General features: G+C 40.2%; 1 protein-coding gene across 1 annotated transcript in view; it reads left to right on the forward strand.

Annotated features, from left to right (window-relative positions):
- The first annotated feature begins 2,348 nt into the window (after window positions 1-2,348).
- Window positions 2,349-21,535, forward strand: part of SORBS1 (sorbin and SH3 domain containing 1) — a 158,892-nt gene continuing 139,705 nt past the window's right edge. Inside the window, exon 1 of the mRNA XM_057377070.1 lies at window positions 2,349-2,435. The gene's annotated coding sequence lies outside the window, so the exon portion shown is untranslated. The remainder of the gene's footprint in view (window positions 2,436-21,535) is intronic.

Raw genomic sequence — 21,535 nt, forward strand, 5'->3', positions numbered from 1 at the left:
AAAGTCACCTGCTGACAGCAGTGAGGTACAAAGCCCTCTCCTGTTACAGAGGAAATGCTGGTTTCTCACAGATAGCCCAAGTAAGGTTTGAAGGGTTTTCATCTCCTTCAGCTACACGGRGCAGGCTTGGGGTTTGAGTGTATTTTGAAAGGTATCTGCTTTTATATAGGTGAATTTTCAGAGAAGCTCAACAGCTTTCCAGTATGCAATTGTGCTTTCACTAAAAATCATAATTCCTCCATGGTTTGAACTTGCAATTGCCTGCTGCTGTGGATGGGACTAGTGTGGTGGCCATGCCAGTGCTAAGTTTATATTGCAACAGACCAGATTGTTCTCTTACAAGCAGAAAAGGCCTACATTTGTGCATTCCCTGTGATCTTGTCARCTCATTTTTACTGTTCCACAGTGCCCACAAGTAACTCTATGATCTTTCTAAGGATAGTGGGAGTGGTAAATCAACAGTGCAGATAAAAGATTTGGTCCACAACTTCTTGCACTGAGAAGCACTAATGCAGTAGAAGGGCAAAACCAGGTTTACTTTGTGCTGCTGATGGAYTGGCCTGATGGATGAACCTGTCCTGCTAAGCACTTATGTGCCTTCCCCACATAAAAACCTGGAACAGAATAGCTCTTCTAGATTGGCAGATTGACATTCCTGGGTTCAGAGATGAACAAGCAAATCCCCAATCTACTCAAAGGTACTTGAACTGGTTTTTAGAAGCACTGTTTCAGGAGCAGAGACAGGCAAGCAGTGCTTGCAGACCCTGAACAGACCAGGAGAGAAGAAGGTTATAGTGTTTAATTGTCTGTCTACCTACATTGCTCCTGGGTTCTGCCTCTTTTGCATGGAGATGTACATATACACTTGCACACATTTGGCACTTCAGTAAGTCTCTAAATTAAAAATTAGCATTTCAGCTATTAGGTGAATCCCAGGCCTTGTTTTCTCCTGATGGCTATTCTTATGATGGGGGTTTGTGGGTTTTTGGTTGGTTTTTTTTTTTTTTTTTGGGGGATAGGAATACCAGTGAATAAAATTTCTTTTTTTTCCCCCTTTCTTGATGCTATTCAGCCTGGGTAACATGAGGTTTTGTGACTACATGGGTTCAATGGCTTTGGCAGGATGCCACAAATTTTATCACCCTTCTCTCCATTGAGTGAGAGAGAAACAGACATCTATTTTCTGTGCTAGCTGGATTTCAGATTTGAGATTTCCCGGCTGTCCATTCTGCTCTGAGATGATGGTCACGTTCCTCTCTCCTGGGAATTTCAAGAAGCAGAGGGCTGCTCAGGATCATCACTGCAAACTTCCTGTCCCCATCTGGAAGGCAGCTAGCCTGCCTTTTGTATTTATTCATCTCTCTGAAATGAAGGAGGTTTCTCCAGCTGCCCTTGAGAGCTTAGTGTGCTTTTAGAGGGAGCAAAGTTTGGGTTTAAACTTCCTTTGTGCCTTCTAGCAATTGAAGACAAAACATGTTTTGATCTTTACTCAAATTTACAGATTGAGATTTAATTAATTTCTTTTGGCAATTGGTTTGAATTATATGGTGATATTTTTGATTCAGGCATAGTATTGAATTAAAGACAAACTAAATTATTATGCTTGTCAGTATATTAAAGACAACAAGAACTGTGAAGGGCAAAAAGAATGAAAACACAATGATCACCTCTGAATATTAAAAAAATGCACATGATGTACCATGGTAGCCTGAGAAGGATGAAATTCCCTCTTTGTCCATGGTGTTTCCTCTTAACACAGAGGCAGCACAGTCAGGCCATCTGTGGATTAGTACCTTCATGTGTTTTGTCGGTATGTTCTTGAGTTTGGGCTGCCTTTGCTTCACTTTTATGGAATACCAAAGCTGATCTGAGAGTTGGGCCCTAAGCATTAATGAAACCAAAGCAGTAATATTAATAGTAATATTAATCCAGTGAAAAGCAGGRTGAACGAGACAGTGATTTCTCCTCTCCTCTATTTGATCTTTTTTTTCCCGCAGCGGTGCACGGCTTTCCCAGTGCTCAGTCCTCAGCTAATTTCACCACCCCGGGAGCTCCCAGAGACCGACACACGCAACAGGTCGGCCAGGGGCCGCCGCACCCCCTTCCCGAGCTGCCAGCCCGGCGTCCGACGCGCTGCTCCCGCCTTTCTCCGCATAGGCTTGGGTTCGCTTTCCCGACTGGGAAGCGCAGGCCCTCTTTGCTCCTTGTCCCTGGCCGGGGCTCGCTCCGTGCCGGCGCCAAGCGGGTGTTCCCGCGCCGCTGCCGCCGGGCGGGCGGGGGGCGGCGCCCATCGCGGCCGCCGCCTGCTGGGGAGCCGCGGAGCCGCGGCGGCTCTGCTAGGCTCGGCTCGGCTCGGCTCGGCTCGGCTCGACTCGAGCGAGCGCGGCTGCGGCGTCCCGTCTGGGCGGGCACGGCGGCTGCCGCGGCGCTCCGAGGTAAGCTCCTCTGCGCGGGTAACTTTGCGGGGCTTTCGCAGCTATGGCAGCTGGTCACTGCCCTGCGTCTGCAATGGAAATCGCCTTGGCTCCATTTTATTCTTGAGATTATTTTTACACGTAAGGACTAGTCGTTCTTTAAAGGGCCATTATGGTGTGGGATATTAGCGCCTCTCTTGTTTTTCCTATTATCCAGAGACGGTGTCGGTGTTACACCACAATTTTTGCAAGCCTTTATTCAAGCCTGTTATTTGCAAGTAGAATAGATTGCAGATGCAGAGAAGTATGAGCTTCTGGTGCTTGTAAATAGAAGTGCTGTATTTCTGTCAGGGGGAAGGGGGAGCAGATTACAACGTTGCTTTTAAAATGAGAGGGAATGCGCACGGGCATTTTCTGTATACCTTCGGACTCAGCAAACTGAGTCAATCTGGTGGGGAGTCTGTGTCTGCTTGTCCCGAGAGAGCTAAAGCCAGGATGTATGCATTACGGTTGTTCATTCATCAGCGGCTGCAGATAATGCAATTACTAAGTCAGCGGCGCATGGATGCTGCCCTGCGTGCGACATTCTGAGAATACTGTACTTTAGGAAGCCAGCACTTGCTGTAGTTTGGATAAAACAGAAGCTGGGAATGGCAGGGTATGAAACCATTGTGTCTTTAAGAGGAAAGGAGGCTACTGGTTAGTCTCACTCTCCTCTTTCTGAAGATTTGTATTTTGTGTGCTTCTCTGCAGAGGTATAAATACCTTTTGCAATCAGTTCATAAGGAATTCAGGAGTGAAAAGTAATTGGCAGCAGCTTCAGGTATCACCGGTGCCTGATGAATGGTAGGTGGTTTAAATGTCTGAGACTACGCAGTAGTTTTAGTTAAATCCTATCATAGAAAGGGCTTCATTTAGCTCTCAGTTTTTTATTTACAGATCAGATTCTGCAGCTGGGGTATGRCTACCTCACTCCTGAGGTGTCTTGGAAAGGAAAGGGAAAAAAATCACCAGTGTGATTACCATGGACACAACTATTCCTTATTTATTTATTAGGCTATTAGGGTAATGAAGAAAAGGCATGCCTGCCCTGCTGTGCATATCTCATTTCAGCAAAACTGCCTGGGCTCCTGCTGTTACCCTTGTTTGATTTTTAACCAGTAAGTGGCCTGTGCTCGTGTCAGTGCTGTGGCTGTTACTCTTTTATGTAGGGGTTCAATAAAAGAGCCCTCAAATCAAGGGCACCAGAGTGGAACCCAGATGGGTGATAGTGGGATTTATTCTAAGTAGAATCTATTCACTCTTCTGCCCAAGGATCAGTGTTTCCTTAGTTGTAGTGGTTTGTTTTTTATTCTGCATCATATTGCTGTTACTAGTGCTGCTGGAAGTACTTGTTTATGCTAGTGTTTCATTTTTATAGATTATGTTCCTTGAAGATTGTTCTCTCTTGCATGTATTGCTACCTTGTCATAAAAAGAAACTCTGTCTGTCCCAAACGCTTCTCTGCCTAGGACATCTGGCAAGGCAAGGGGTGGTTTAGCTTGCTGAAGGTTAGTAGCAGATTGATATCTCTTTACTTCTAAAGGCTGGACCACATTGGTTCTGCTGCATGCATAGATATACAAAAAACATGTATGTATCACGTGGGTGTCTCTAATGAATTCCATTTCTTTTGCACTCCTTTTTTTCTTGTTCAGTAGGCATGCTTATTATCTTTAATTGGGAGTTGTTATTTCTAAAGATAATCCTGTTCTGTAAAGCCAATATAGATTCATARTGATATAAAAATATATAAGTAGTGATATTTATAGACTTAAAGCACAGCAAGTATGCCTTTTTTGGGAATACATCAGATATTTTGTAAACAGACACAGAAACATACATACACACAAGCTCACACCTAAGCTATCTAGAAGAAGAAAGAAACAATGCCTAATAAATTTCACATGCCCAGGAGGCTAATCTAAATGTCAGAAGGTAAGAATTATGTGCTCCATGTGAATATTATTTGCAGCTTCCTTTTTCTTTGATACATAACTGATTCGAAGAGTACAAATGTAAGGATTCCTCCAAAGGAAGGTCATGTGATAAACAGGTCTCTTCTTGTGTTTTCTTCTTTGCAGGGGAGGGAAAATATTTGGAGTAGGGGGAAAGGAAAACTCAAGAGAAACTTTGAAGCACTCTGCAAATGTTGAATTACAAGTTTACTGTTTTTGCAAAGGTTGAATCTGGGRAAAAAAACAGGAATGTTAAACCTTTGTGAAAATTGTATGTTGTATTTTGAAGAATGTGCTCTGTGTATGTGGGTGCAGCATATGTGTGCACACACCCAGGTCACTATTAAGATATGGCAGCAGATGTTCACAGAATTTATACTGATGTGTTACTGTATACAATGTGCTAATTAATTGATGAACACTTTGTCTCAGTGGTATTCTGCAGCAGAGGGCTACTCTGGTTAATTCTCTGTTCCTCTATGTTATTTTGGTATTATTTTTCAGTTTTCTGTACCTTGACTTTGCTAAATGCTGCTTTGATCTTATGACAGCACAGTGCAGATGGGGAGACCAAAACACTTTGCTGGTTTTGTTTGCTTTAAGCAAAAACAGTAATATGTATCTCCTAAGATGGACAAAGAATCACAGTGTTTTTTCTCTCTGCTGAGTCCTTTGCTATGAGCCAGACGTTCTCTTGGTCTGATCCTGAAGTCTTCAATCTCTTCCATAATCCTRTTATCTTCTGTGGTGCTATATATGTGAATGAGCATTAAGGAATTAGGTTGTACAGTGTGTGTTGTTTGTAGTGCAAGTTAAGACAGGGTCAGCACTTTCATTGCTTAGTGTAATTTATATCAGAGCAGAAGCTACCTATAGGATTATCGAAACTGCTGTGCCTTTAAGAGCAGACATTTTTAGCTGAGAAGCTTGCTTTTTTTTTCTTTTTTCTTTTTTTTTTTTGTGAGATATTTGATTTGGATTTATTCAGCATTGGGAAATTCACTGGCAGCATGGATAAAGTTCAGTGTTCTTTGAAAATTGTTTTTACTTCAGGCCTTTGAAGTTCTCAATCATGGGTAGGTTGTTTTAGTCTTTGCTCTTATTGTATAAATAAGAATATTGTATAAAAGAATAAGCTAGGGCTTTTACTTGCTGCTTAGGCTCTCTGAAGTAGGAGCATAACAAAAGCTTGGGTTCTCAACAGTGCTGGATATCCAGGTGCTTTCCTTCACTTTTTCTTTTCCTTTGATGATTGACACTTTGTGTATYTAAATAAGGCTTTATGAACCTAATCTTTGCCTTTAGTATGATTTCAGCCTCTGTTCCTTCACAGACTGTACTGTGACCATTCTGCATGTCACAATAAAAGCAAGTTTTGGACTTGGTATTTGGATCACTTAGAGGAGARGGTTTGGGAAGTGATGATGTCATGTCTTCACACTCAGCCAAGAGAGTGCTTACCCAAGCATGACAGTGAAGGCAAATGTGCTACTGTAGGTGTCTTTCAAAGGTGTCATACTGATGCCAGAGTTCGGGTTTGTCAGGACTTCAGAGTTCTTTTTGCATGAAAATTTATCCATGCCAAACTGCTTGAACAGTGGTGGTCAGCCACTTTGTTGTAACTCTGCCAACCAGATACAGTCATGCTTCATTCACGCTAGGGCTACTAAAACTGATGCTATGTGCCATCCCAGAGAGAAATGCTGTTTAAATACTGGAAGGAATAGCACTTCTGTATGTACTTTTTCATTATTTCACTAAGGTATAACAAAGCAAGATTAAGTAATTTTGGATTCCTGTGTCATGGATGCTGTTCATTGGAATGTGTTTAGGACAACAAATAGTATTAGATGAGAATAATGAGGTAGCAAAACTGGTTTGTGATGTGCTTCTCAGATCAGACAATTCGTATTGGAATTTGGGTGTGTGAATGCCTGCATRTCAGTCACTATTGTGTTCTCTCTTACTTCCTTTACATGTTGACATCTGTCTAATGTGTGCAGTGTAAGCCTGGGTGTTTGGGTTTCTTCCCTATTCGCAGTAAAAGGAGATGATCTGGATTGATTTTGGGACAAGTTTGTTTCGTATCCTCTGTGAAGTCTCTCTAGCCACAGAATTACGTTGTAGCACTCAATCTGTTTCTTATCTACAGATGCCAGCATAGGCAGGCAACTCTTCTATCACTTTCCAGTTGAAGGAAATGAGATGTGGATAGGTAAAGCAATTTCTAAAAAAAATTATCTTTTATATCCATAGGCAATCTTGTAACAGTTTWTTGATGGTTGCCCTCTTCATAAACAGTAAAAACTTTGAAGTGAGTGACCTTATCTTAGAAAGCAAACTGTTGCTAAAATTATTCTTTGMTATGAAAACCTCTGAAATAATTCTACTTCCTCTTATCCTGAGAACTAAGAGAAGTATATTTGGTACTGTAACAGCTGGGGGTTTTCAATGCCTCCATTAAAATTGGGAAAATAGGAAACGGCAGCATGCATGAAAGTGTAGTTTGCCTACAGATTTGATTTATAGTTACAATGGTCTTTCAATGAATCGATTATTTGCGTATAATAACAATATGAATGAAGTCAGCCCCAAGACCAGAAGGCGCTTCTGGTTTTGAATAAACTGCAACACTCATTCTCATATGGAGCAGAAGTTATATTTTTCTTGGAGCAGAATGAACATAAYTAGAATGAAGGTGACTGTTTGGAAAAGGAGGCTGATACCAGAATATCAGAATATCGTTTTCCTTTGTTTTTATGTCTGTATTGATCCTAGTATTTAAGATTCAAATGCAGTGGTTGGTGAGTTATTATTATGAGCTTTGTGAGTTGCAGACCACACTCCAGAGTCTGCAGTGTTGCCATTTCAGGAGACCAGTGGTGCCAGGAAGGCAAAGTCTAATGGTCCTTGCAGTCAAATGCCTTTYTATAATCACAGGCAGGGTTTTTCTSAGTCAGGCAGGGCAAGTTAGTTGTGTGAGGCCTGAAGAAAGAATGGCCAGATTCAGGGACTGTGCAGTTAGATTTTTGCCCAGCAGCATCAACAGCAGTGATGACATGTGAGGTAGTGTGAGCCCTCACTTGGATCACGCCCRCAGTTTGAAGAGCTAACAAAAAGCAAAGAGCCCTGCATCAGCACAGAATCTTGTTTAACAGAATCTGGAGTTATAGCTGGTGTTATCTTAAAAATACGTCCGTTCATCTGGAGGTTTGTACAGCATTTATGGTAGATTATGATATAATGACAAAAACAGCCTAKGTGAATTTTTAGATATTTATCCTTTTGTCATTGGTGTTACTTAAGCAAGAGATAGTACGAGATTGAATTGKATCTGTTTCCTACTGTCTGTTCTGTTGTGATGTGCTCTGACTGGGCTCTTTAAATACTGGGAAAAACTGTTCAAATAAGACTTGTCTTTGAAGTGGTGGTACTTGTAACTTRCTTCTTCTGGCCAATTTTGTAGAATTTTATGGAATAAAGTGTTGGTTTTAGAAATGGCTATTTTTCTGAAAATTTGGCTGAAAATATTTGCCTGTGAAGTACCTCTAGTCCTCATGGAAAGCCATTCTTGTGTTTTGGGGACAAGCCAACCACAAAATATAAGCTGTACTGAGAGAGTAGCCAGTCATGCAGCACTGAGCTCYACAGATGCTTGTTGGATATTGAAGTGTGGTTGGCAGTCCTTTGCTTAACTCYGATCTGAGTTTTGTATTGTCATGACAGGAGAAACCGAGCCAGTGTTTGGCAGGGGAGAAAACCCCAGSAAGATTTATGTGACCTGTTGGTGTCTACATTGTGCCTTGGAGGATGACCCAGGTCCTAGATGCTGGGTAATGCATCCTGAGTCTATCATCATGCTGTCCCTAGAAGAATCTGAACTGAGTTGAGGCTGCCCGAAAAGGCTACAGGTCCTTGCAGCAGATATTGTGAGACTGTGGGCTATTTTCAGATGATTCCCACCTCATGTTGCCCATATGAAATGGTTACTGTAAGGGTAGAATACTAGACTAGAGGCTGACCTGTGTAGAGTCTCCTCACAATGCTAGCGGTGTCTAAGCTTTTCTCTAGCAATACCAGCAAGGTCACGCCATCCTGACGTTCCTTCTAGGAAGGAAAGTGTGGTCAGTGCTCTAGGCAGTTATCAGGATACAGCCTCTGTCTCCAGAAGCCATAGAGAAGACCTTTGTGTCCCCTCCATCATATAGTGTGAGAGATATGGCAYGTGGTATTCAGTGTATCAACTTAGAGTTACCAGTCAAGTCTTTTGTTGCAAAAATGAATTTCTGCTCAGTGCCCAGTGCCAGTATAATATGTTTCAAGAAGGTATCTTTTCAGAAACTTGTTGAGCACAAGTCTTGGAGAATACATCAGAACTGGAGAATACATCACATACACTAATGTGTTGGGGGGGAGTTAAAAGCTATATATGCCCCAGAGTTACAACTTCTGGAAAAAATCATAAGTGTTGCAATTTCTCCTGATGCAGTGTAACATTTGAAGAGCTAGAAATAGTACTCATATAACACATTTTTATAGGTGACTAGATATTTAGTTTTGTTTCTTGTCTTGATAATTCTGGCTGTGCTGTCAGTACAACTAGACTGAAAGCTCTTAGGCTGATTAATTATTAAAACAACCCACTAAATATTTTACACATTTTTTTAATCTTATTTATTGATACTTTTGTTCTAAGAGATTACAATACCAGAGGAAAAATTTACCACAATATATGCTAAGAATTTATATTACTCCTATRAAAGATTAAAAAGTGCGAAGGTTGTGTAAATACTGGTTTCGTCATTCTTTGCTTCAGTTTCTTCTCTCTTTCTCTATAGTACCTCTCTGAAACATTTTTGTTTGGTAAGAAACCAAAGAAATTTTTCTTTTTTGAGAATTTATATGTCCAGCAGATGTGTTCTCCCCTCATGTAAGATGAAATACAAATTTACAATAAAAGCAAATCTGTGTGGCAGAAAGTTTGCTTTCTAGAAGGTACAAGTAGTGTGGAGCTGTAAGACTGGGGTAGATCCACAGTCATGAAGAACACATGGTTTGTGTCCTACCTTTCTATATTAYAAGGCACCATCTCTTAGCATATCTGTGAGCTGTGAGTCTTTACAGCCAACTGTACAAGTGTACAAAAAAAAAAATCACAGAATCAGACACTCCAAACCCGGAAATCAATTTCCTCAGACACTGAAGATACTTGGATTTGAATTTAATGTCTTGAGAAAGGCAACAAAACACTTTGCTTGCTATTCTAACATCTAGGTGTTTCAAATACCTGTACAAGTTATGTTGTGGTTCTCCTAAAAGTGGTGTTTACTTACATGTATGGCAGTGCACATATGTGCACATAGTGTATTATCATTCTTGACCTTTTTTTCCATTTTATTGCCTGGATTCAAAGAACACTGGCACCAACTAAGATCAAAGTCCTCCTAAGAWCAGGCTTGTGCAAATATATCAGAGAACAGCATCGACCCAGAATGCTCTTGGGCTAAGCAAGTGAGAAGACTGGGAYAGGGAGGACAGAGAGGAGGATGAAAAGGTAATGGGGCATCGTGCTGTTGACATGGACACTTGCATGAGGAATGAGATGGGGCCTGGTGGGCTCCACCTTTTCCTTTCCTTTGGAGGTTCAGCTTTGGTCTGTGATCTGGCAGTATTGGGGAGTTTGCATATTTGGTAGTGAGTCCTTTCCTGCCTCAGACAGGCATGAGACAAAGCTAGCAGAACAAACCTCACAGACATTCTGATGTCTCTTTCCTAGCAGTCCACATTGTTTTGCGACACTTCTTTTGTGAGGACTTTCCTAAGTAATACTCTGYTTGTTCAATCATGAGATATATTACCTGTGAAAAAATGCCTGAAAGTATTTGGAAAGAAAAGGAACTTCACAGAGAGGTTGCTGTCTTACTGGATGTATGGCTGATACTCATGACAGAAAGCTCTTCAAGCCTGGGTATACTTACTAAGTAAGTACAAAAAYGGGTATGTTTTTAATGAAAGTGTTCTTAAAATATGTATCAGTTATTGCTTTAGTTTTCTACATGGCCTGTAGAACACTGTTCTAAAAAATACCTATATTTTAATCACAAGGCTGTGTTTGTTTTCTTAAAAATTATTTGTACTTTAGAAAAGGAAACAAAGCCCTCAAAGACCATTTCCTATTACGATTTCTGGGTCGCTGCACCCCATTGTATAACAAATGGATATGAATAGGGCAAATGACTAGTCGTTGGTCTTTATGTTTCTGGTATTGAATGAGTGATTATTAGACTTAAATCATGCTGTTCATGTTTTATTTCTAATTAGCTAAGAAATGTGATGTGTGCATCTTTACATGATTGTTATGGTCTTCTGTAAGAACACTTGGTAGTATCGGTATTGGTGCTAAAACCAAGCAGTAAGAACTCCGAAAGAAAAGATTCATCAAGTAAATTAGGTGGAGATCCTTAGGTTAGCAGCCATGGAGGGACAGAAGGGAATACTGTTACCTAGCTCTGAAGGGTGGAAAGTGGAATTGACTTAGCAGTCAGACGTTCCACATAAAATCAGTCTGTTTAGTGCAGGAAATGAAGGAGGCAGAGGTGTTCCTTCTCCCTGCAGYTGGCTTTAACTCATGGCACTCATGCCAATAAGTCTTTTTCCTCATTGTACATGTTTTGTGTGGCTGTTTCTCTTTGGGTGGAATTTTGATTAAAAATAATCCAAGTCTCTTGTTTTAAAATCAGCTGGCAGGAGTTGAAGCACCTCAACATCTCACCTTGGCTGTTTCAAATTCTCCCTTTTGCAGGGGGTTTTACAGAGTCCTAATGTGTGCATTTGTAAGATTGGGAGATGGCATCTGGAGAATCACCTGCTATGTCCTGAAGCCTCATTAAAGAGAGAACAACAACCCTTTGCCATCTCACAGCCTTCACTTTTGTTCTTTCTTGCTGTCTTGCATTGTTTTTTACTAGAACAAACAAGCTATGAGCGCACTCAGATGTGCGTTATTTGTGCCCAGTGAAAACCAGCATGCCAGGCATGCGCTCATTGTGTTGATGTGAACAAATGTTCTGCTGCTGATACTGCACTCACTCGAGCTCAGACACAGTGTGAGCTGTGGTATTTTGTGACTCATGCTTCATCAAGCTGTAACTGTTAGCTGTGTTCTAGCCTTTACCAGTGCAAAGGACCCAATATCTGATCCAAGCTTATTGAACTTGATGGAAACAATCTCATTGCCTTCAATCAGCTAGATTCATCCACAAAGATTAYGGGCTGACTTGTCAGGATAGGATGTTGAATAATTTTTCACTTTTAATTTTTATATTTCAGTACATTGGTCTGGAATTAATAGAGAGTGAGGGAGACTGTGGAAATACTGTAATGGCATTGTAGTTACTTGGGAGCAACACTTGAGGCTCAGTGGATGGAATAGCCCATCACTGCCACAGTTGACATGTTTCATAGCAATGCCAAAAGCTCCTCTTTACACGGGATTGTTTGCCCTGTGTTTCTACCCACCACTGCAGAGATTCCCTGCTGTGAAGAGAAGATGCTTGCAATTGCCAGAGGCCAGCCKAAGGGGAAGGTCCAGTCATGAGTGTTCCCATAAGTGACCTGGTGTTCCCTCTGGGTCTAGGGCTTGTGCAGATTCCTCAAAGAGAGCTCTGGAGAGTGCCATAGATATTACCAGCTCACAGTCCAGTAAGAAAAGACAATGTRGGCATCTCTCTCTCCCTCCCAACATAGAAAATTCCCCGATCTTAATGTGTTGAGATGAACATTTTAATTTACTTGTTGGTTGTCAATGGAGATAGATGTTTTATTTTTTTAATTTGAATATGACATTTCTCCTCCTGTTACTCGAACATTGCCTTCCTGCCTTTTTAGGTGAGGTACTGTGTTTTGTTGTTTGCTTTTGTTTTAAAAACAATATAATCTAATTTGCAGAGTCTGGTATTGAAAAAGGCTTATATTTCAGCCCTGTGGAATCCTGCAACTAATTCATGATATGTYCTTATTCTGTTATAAAAGTTTACAAGACTTTGGCTAAGATATATGATGGATATTTCATAGACAGTTTCATTTCTTTTACAGGAAAACTAAAATTTTATGATGAATTATTTCATGCCTATGATAAATTTTATGCCTCTACTAGAATTTTGCAGTACAGTAGCAGCACAAAGACTACAAGGTCTCTCACCCTTCTGATGAAGATTGGAGAAGTGTGTTGGCATTTCAGGCTGATTACAGGCTTTAAGACCCATATGCTCTAGTATATTCCCTGCTACATGAGCTAAAGCAAAATCACTGTTGGTGGATACTACCTCAGTGCTCAGCAATTGGATCCCATCCAGGTTATGCACTYATATGAGTCARTTTGGTGAAGCTTTTTGAAGTGAAATCTACTGCTGAATTTTTTWAAAAATCAACCATAATAATTGTATATAGACTCACGACCTTCAAAAATATCATGCTGCTTTTCTGGCACATCACCTAAGATAAGAATTCAGTCACCTGGCAACAGAAGAAATTCGTGAGTCCTKAGTACAAGGATACCCCAAAGTCTCTGTTTGCCTTGTAATACTGAGTAACAAGAAATCCTTGCTGCTTGAGCTGCTAGATGTCACAGAGCTCCTTGTCTTGGGTGGCTCCTTCATACTGAACTAGCCTTTGGTTGACAGCTCCTCAGGCAGAGCTTAATCCTGTGAGAAGTGCTTTACATGGTGTTTTGCCAAGCCATGGTCTGTCCTTATATTAATTCAGATTTAATTAATTCTGTTTCTAATGGCTTAATAAACTAAAGCCAAGTCTGAGAATGCAATTAATTTTGAATTTGGGAAGGCTACCACTGAAATTAAGACCATTTTGCTTGAATAAGGAGCATTGGGATCCCTGTTTGTCATTATTAAGGCTCTATTAGAAGTGAGTCACTGTCATGTTGCTTCCTCTTGTGCCTCCTCATATGTGCATAGGTGGACGGTGATAAAAATTCACCTGCTGCAGGCTGGTGACTGAATAGAGGGTAGATGCAGGGGAAAGTGTTCACCAGCAAGCGCAGCTGAGCCTGTCTTAGCACACATCCTTGCCTCCCTGCAATGTTATGCCCATGTTCTAGTTGACACGTGCTTTGGAACAGGGCTCTGTCAGGCACCTGTCACGCCTCTTGAAGTGGTGCCTAAGAGGCGACGTTTCTATTTCCAGCTCTGTTACTGATATAGTGCAGGGGGACGGGTAAATTACACAATGTTCTTTGATGCTTCCAYTCTCTCATCTCTGATGTGGCTGAAGGATCCAGCCCAGTCAGAGTAACCTTCTACTGTACAGTAGGAATCCTGATTTATTTGTGCTAATGTCCAAGATGATTTTGTGACAGGAGAGRGGTGTTCTGCCCACAGCTAACACGTGAATTTACATGAAAACATAAATTCTGCAGGAAGCAATGCTGCTGGCTCAGTGCAAGGCTGTACCTGCTAGGTGCATGCTGATTGTGGTACCATCCATGGCGAGTAGTTGGTGAATTCATAAGAAAAAATGTGAGCAAGAGATGGGGCATTTTTAAATGTAGAGAGACATGAACTCTGGCAATATCCACTGATTTTGGATATGCCACAGAGTCACAGTTCCAAGCATCTGCTGTAATCTACCCCAGAAGCATCTGTGCTCCCTGTAGTGAGTAGAAGAACTTTCACCACGTGTGGTTTATAGGAGTGACTTTTGAGTCATTGTCAGTGGAAAGTAAAATAGAGCTGTGAGATGCTATCTTTGTGGGAAAAAAGAAGTCATTGCTGGAGTTGATTTAATCATCTTCCCTTCCATAAAATTCCACCTAAATGCTGGAACTTATTACATTTTCTTTTGTTTGGTCAGTGTTTTGTGCAAGTCTGTTAGTCGCAAGATTTTCAGAAGCAGTGTATATTATCTTTCTGTTTTGCTTTCCCCTCCGTGAAATGTTGAGATAAACACTTTTCTAGACACTGAGTTGTTGTGGACCATATGTTCCTGTAAAAGCTGTAATTTCCCACTGAGGTCTTCTGTTTCCATTAAGCCATTCTATGTGCGTGCTATGTGCTTTAACACACACTGAGTTGAAGAACCGCCTTGTAACCCAGCTGGGTACGATGCTGATGCCTGGTGCTGAGACCTGAACCCAAGGCAGAGCTTGAGTACTTGGAGCTTAATTTGATGCCAGATCTGCGTGTGGGTGAGAAAAAGTTCTTTTTTAGTTGTATGCAACAGAGAACATGTGCAAAAAGTGTCCTGGTGTGGTCAAGAGTAGAAGACTGTTTTTTATGCTTACGGAACAGTGATGGCACTGCCTGTCTTTCTGAGCCAGACAGACAGTGTAAGAGAGGAGCAGCTATTCAATCACTAATCACACAAAATTCAATTCACTGTATAGCCCAGGCAATAAAATAACTAAAATAAGACTGTCATTTCCCTCCAATCATTCTACACCTCAAACACTTGGCTTGCATGTGAAGGTAAATTTAACAAGTGCTATGAATCTTCCCTAGGCCCCTAATGGTTCCTRAAGAAGGACCACTGTTTTCTGGATTCCGGGCAGGATGATCCTGGATTCACTCAGTATGCCACAGTATTCACATGCTTGAGTGTGAATTACATGCTCAAGCCCTCTTAAAATACTTCTGTAARTTTACTCCATTTAGCATTATTAAGGATGACCAGCCTGTGACTTAGAGAGGTTTCGGGTCCATCAGTTTGTATCTAGCTCTTTTTTTACTTTTTGGTGAAGGCCAACTCTGAATCCAGCAGGGATGTGGATATGGCATAATTAGCTTTTTTTGTTGTGACAGCTGGCCTAGCACGTATCACAGATGTGGGCTTATGCTGGAAGAAGGGTTGTGCACAAAGCTCGCTGCAACTATCAAAATAAGGTGTCCAATCTCCCTGCTGTGCTTTGGGCTCCCAAGTGTGGACATGGAGACTTTTGTGCTCTGTGCTGTCCTAGGCAGAATCAGAGGGCACAAACAAGGAATAATAAATTGTGCAGGTTTCTTCTTATTTCTTATTGTACCCTTCTCTAGTTACTCTGAGCCATTAGTTATCCAGCTCCATTTACTATGGAAAGYTTCTGTGTGATTAGTCCTTGGTTAAGCTTTGGATGTCAAAATTAGGAAAGATGGAAGCACAAAAGCAAAGGAGCACAAGGAAAAAGAAAACGCATACAGATAGCCAAAGGAAGAGATTCAGCACACATACTTCTTTCAGCTGGACTCTTAAGAGCAACTGTTTTTCTGCCTTTATCTTGAAAATCCTTCTTAGATTTTAGGGGTTTTTTAATCCAAAGAAATTCTTGTGATGCCCTTTCTGCCACTTTAATATTTCATAAGAAAATTTAATTTTGAATGTAAAAATTGTGTTTATGATATGCTTGCAGAGCAACTAGCTGCCTGCTAGATGGCTGTCCACTATCAGAGGGCTGTTAATTTCCATAACCCCCTGATATTTAGTAGATATGCTAAAAATATRAAATATTTAATGTCCTTCTGGAGACTACTGTGAACTATCATTAASTCATCTTTGAAAGATAAAAAATATGCTTGTGATTTAGTGTAGAGGTTTTTCCCTGTTTTATGTAAAAAAGGCCCCAGGGGTCCCTCTGTTTTGTACCTCTGGTTTTCTTATAGCGAAAAGCATGTGCTGTTTCCTTTTATTTTCCTATTTTTWAAAAATAATTTCTTTCAAAGTATATGCATAATTGATGGTCTGGTAGAATTATTTCAGGAATATTATGAGAATTGAAGCTGACTAACTGTCCAAGGAAGAAATATTTTTATTTTGATGGCTTAAAAGTTTAAAATAAACAAATAAAATCTCCAAGCTTTTGAACACCTGAATAAATATTTGGGAGAAAAGTTGCTCTTTGCCAGAATGTAACAGCTTGCTCAGATAGATGCTGAAGGAGCTTTAAGTCTATGTCTGAGGAGACCACAGAATAAGAAAAGTGGTATTTTAAATGAAAAGAGCAAGTGGCCAAAAAAAAAAAAATTCAAATACCTCTCCCTCTCATTTAAAAAATTTCAGGCCTTTAGGCATAAAAAAAAAAAAATAAGGGCACAATCTTTTATGTCTATTACCTTGGAACTCTATGTTATATATATTAGATTGATAAGCAAGATAGCATTTATGATAGTAAATACTAATTTGTTGAACACATCTCTCTGTGTGAAATTGGCCAGGCAGCCACTCTTTGCTAGAAGTTGCTGAGTTGCAACTGTTTTTCCCTCACCAGTTGTACTGATATCTTCATAACTTCTGTTCTACAGAACTTGGAGGAATTTAGAAAACTTTTTTTGTTGTTTTTRTTGATGATTAGTAATTATTCTGGCTTCAGGGAATAATTCCATTTCTTTCTGCCAGAGGATTTTGGTTTTCATTTCATCAGGCCCTAATCATGCCACTGTGTCTCACTGTATGAAKGCTGACTTTGGTAAAGGGTCAGTGTTTATGTGAGTGTGTGACTGAGTGTGATACAGATGCACAGGGCTGAAGTGAAGGGAAGGACTGAGAATGATGCTGGGTGAAATCTGTCTGGCAATACAGACCAGGATTGTTCTCCTTCCCTAGGAACAAAGGTAGCTCATAAACACACTCTGTCCTTCAGTTCCAGACAGAAAACAAACTCTAGACTCCTGCTTCTATCCTGTTTAAGTCTGTATCTGGTTGATTCTGTGTTTGTAGATATGGAATATCTTCTGGGAGCTGTTTCTCAATTGCCTCAGCATAGCTAGCCAATTTAATTGATTCCCTGAGAAGTTTAGAGCAGTATAAAAATTAGATTTTCTTTTTCTTAAACTAATTTATAGACCAGAAAGCATTTTCCATTAGATGTTTTTARGGATTATGAAATATTCTACTGGTGCTTTGTGATGGGCAGGTTTTTGGTTGATTTGTACGTCTGTGTACTCAATGCTCTGCAGGATAAATGGGAACTGTTTAAAYTGTGAGAATTATCCTAAGTTCTCTGCTGCCTTTGGAGTAGCTATTGGAGAGTATTGGAAATCGTCATTTCCTTTTTACGGGATTTGTGCTTTTAGAGCAAGAGCATATGCCTGCTGTCCTTGCTGAGGAACTGCAAWTGATGTGGTGCTGTGTCATCAGTGAAACCATTGATGTAACTCACATGTYGTTTCTGTAGTTAAGAACTTTACACAGCCTTAGTGCAGTAAGGTGCTCCTTTGCATGAGCTGCTGGTTTATAAATGTCATATAAATACCATGGGGAMTATCTCTCTCAAGTGCTGCTTCATGACAGAGAGAACAGCCAYAAGAAGGCATTGAGGAGAATGCAAGAGTAGAAGAGAATTGCGAATCTTTACAGCCTCAGCTCTTCCTCACATTGTTGCTGCCATTCTTAGGAAATGGATGAGGGGGTGACACATTTTTTCTGTACTGGTTTACTTTATTCAGACTTAAGTTCAGGCAAGATTAGAAGTAGAGTTTTAATTTAGATTTCAGCAAACTGCTSTCTCTAGAGCTGTGTTTGATTACCCCAGTGCAACCTTTCAGACCTRTGATTCTGGTGGACACTGACACTAAATTGGGGAAAACAACCCCACAAAGTTAATCTAAAAGGACTGTAATGCCTTCTCTGTGTGAAGTTCATCATACCAGCATTCCCCGAAGCAAACCCTGTGGTGTGTACCATGTTTTTGGGTTCTCTTAATCTGGTAACTAGAAAACTGTCTTTCTATGTACAAGRTAGCCCAGAATTGGAGATCCTTCTTTTTAAGAAGCACAGGAACAGCAGAAGAATACTGTGGGCTTAGTTTAGTTGCCCTTTTAGGCCTTAAGGGCCATCATCATCATGAGTTTGGAATGATCACTGAAGTGTATTTTCCGTAGAGTACAGTGACTGTCCATTTTCTCTGAGGGAAAATGCCTTCACTTACTTTTAGCTCCTGCTTCAAAGAMCCTCACTATTCTACAAAAAGAAATTGAATTTTGTTCTTTCTATTTCTGAGTCAACTCTGAGCAGCAAAAACCTCATCCTTGTGCCTGGACAGAGCTCACATTCTGATACTTGTCAGCTGATTTTCTAGTGCAAGTTCAGGTGATGCTGCATGAGGCTCCCATGAAAATACCTGCATGGAGAAGCTCAGTCACAGTAATTACATCCCAGTAGCAGTGCTGCTGTAATTGTAATTGCAATGTGTAATTGAGGTGATATGGAGCTATATTACTCACATGGGCTGTTTTTTCATTAGAAATGTGTGATTGTATTTAAATTCTCAGGTGACCTAATCCAATATAGTCACTGATGCCTGCAACTGAGGTGAAAATGCCAATGTAATCATAAAGACCTTTATACTKGGTTCACTGAACCTGACACTATTTCAGTCTAACATGCCTTTCAATCTAATCAGTCTGTACTAGAATTTAAATTCAACATTTTTTAATATATTGTGGTTTCTGTCTGGAATATTAGACACYGGTCTTTTTATTTCCTCTCCTAAGCAACATGATGGTTACCAGTAGAGAAGCCAGTGCCAATAAGAAATTGTTTAATGACAGACAAAGGCATCTACAAAAGTTCTGTGACTTTCATATGTGGATAACTTTGCAGCTGATCCCTCCTCTCCCCAAAATAGCATATCTGTGTGTGCTCTCAGAATTCCTTTTTGTTTTCTTTTTCTTTCACTGGTAAGTTCTGAACCCAGAATCCCTCATCTGAGCATCCTTTAAGGTTATATATATCTGGTATTTTAAAATTGAGATAAAAATTGGATGTCTCAGGCTCAGATTTAAATTAGTTAATTAGTTATTGATGCTTTTCAGACACTTAAAATTATTTATTAAGTACTTCAGATGATTAAATATGAGCTCTTCCCTCCTTTCTAACCTCCTTAACMTGCTTGGAAAAGGAAAAATGAAGAATTATTTTCATTACAATACTGAGGTATCCTAGTGCAGGATTGTTGTTTCTCTGGAAAACAATAGAAGAARTTTCCAGAGCAAAGCATCAAAATGGGATTTCTAAAAGTTCTGAGCTGAACAAGAAAAAACAAAATATAATAAAGATTCAAAATGTCTAATATATGAGGTTATCYGAGAAACAAAGCAAAATATTGATTAAAACAAAATTCTTGAGAGGAGAAAGGCAGCTGCCCTGRTTTGTGAATGTTTAGCCATAGCCCTGGTTTCAAAGTGGTCATATTTTAAGATAGCCAAATYCTGCATATTCTAAGATAGCCAAAGTCTGCCCAGAATGACTTGTGCCACAAAACCCTTAGTTCAGAGCTCATTGTTGCAATTCTTGTATCTCTAATAAGCTGTAGTGCACGTCCTGAAAGCAAATAGTGCTCTGCGTGGTTGTTATGAGGCACAAAAATCATCCGTTAAAATTCTCTGATGAAAATGATAAAAATGTGTGTCAGACCCAGGCTGGTCAGGATGYGCGATTGCAGTTTCTGTCTCCAAATGTTCTGTGTGAAATTTCTCCTTTAAACTATTACAGTTGTATTTCCTCGTCCATGGGCTTAGAGTCAAAACTCCCTGCTCCGTAATTCTTTATTGGTGGTGCTGCTATTCTGAAATTTCTTCTGAAGTAACACTTAGCAACTSTCTCTTGCTGGTTTTGCTATTGTCCCAGCTAAACCTAGGCATTCAGGTTTGCCTAAACACTTTTCTAGTTTGACATTAAGCAATATGCCTGTTTTTCTCTTTTTCACTCAGGTTTTTCATTCTCTTAGCAGTTACTCTGATGCACGTGAGAGGTTATTAAGTRGCATCACCCCAGCTTGCCTGGCCTGGCTGTCACCCCTTGCTAACCCCACACTCCTGCGTGTCCACACACCACTTTACACCTTCATTAATTCATGTGTGAAAGGGGGAGGAATGGTTATCACTGCTAATTATCCACATGTATCATGGATTGAAACACAATTTGACAAATGTTTCTGATGTGCTTCAGAGTCTTCAGCTATGAGATGCTGCACCAGGACACTGTGGGGAGAGAGATGTGCTGGGTCCTGGGAAGGGAGTCAGGTACAGGGAAGAGCCCCTGCCAAGGGCTTTGTAACACTTTCCACTTGGTAATTTTTGTCCTTCAGTTTCTGTGTAAATCCACATTAGGCTTTATTTACAAACAYTGAGAACCACTTGTGAGATGGAACTAAAAGATGAAAATCTTATTTACAGTTTGTCATAATGCTGCGTGCTGCTGCTGAGGCTTTTTCTCTTGTTTCTCCCCTGTGTTCCCAGATAAAATGAGAATGTTGTACACAGTGTACCAGGAAGTTGTGAGGGTTAATGACTCATCCCACCCTGCTCTGAGCATGACAGAGTCTTTGGAAGGGATTTTTGTCTCTACATAAAGATTCTGCGTTTCTATATAAATTGATAGGGTAATTGATAGGGTAATTGATAGGGTAATTGATAGGGTAAATTTCGATATAAATTGAAGGGTTCAAGAAGGTATTTTGAAAAGCATCTCTTTGTATTGAAGTAATGTATTCCAAGAGTTTTATGTGGCTATTGTTGCAAAGTTTATTGGAAAAGTAGTGGGAGGACTCCTGCCCCCATTTAAATTGCGTGAATGGTGGARAGGGCAAAGCTTACAGTGGTTTTAGATGAGTACAGCCAAAATTCTGCCACTTGACTTGGGCCTACTTTTGTTTGGTGAAATTGCAAATAGAATATGAAAATGTTTGTTGTGAAAGATAAATTTGTAGGAATTGTTGTATTTGGTACTTTTCCTTTTTAAGTAGAAACAATATAAAGAGCTTATTTCAGCACAGAGTAAATCTCAGTTTTGTTGCTGTGATTGTATAAAACTACACTGCTCTGTTCTACATTTGCCTTTAAACTGTTTATGTTACTTAAAATGTCATTCCAGAGAAGAGTTTGGCTTAGGACTGAAGAGAAAGCAATTTTATTCCATGTATGGACCTGGTCTCTCAAAGCTATTTTAGTGAGTAGCTAGAAAATATTTTTTAGTGAGGCATGATTTCATTTGTGTTTACGGGCACTGGCCAATTTAATGAGGGAGCTACACTGCTCTGCAATTCTGCTCTGCATTGTTTCAGAGAAAAGACAGGAATTTTCAGGTGCCGGCTGGAGTTATGTGTTTTTAACTGCTTTTTTTAAAACCACATCTTGAAAT

This window comes from Malurus melanocephalus, unplaced genomic scaffold (assembly GCF_030028575.1).
Source record: "Malurus melanocephalus ecotype Western Australia unplaced genomic scaffold, MMel_1.1 scaffold_299, whole genome shotgun sequence".
NCBI classification, from domain to species: Eukaryota; Metazoa; Chordata; class Aves; order Passeriformes; family Maluridae; genus Malurus; species Malurus melanocephalus.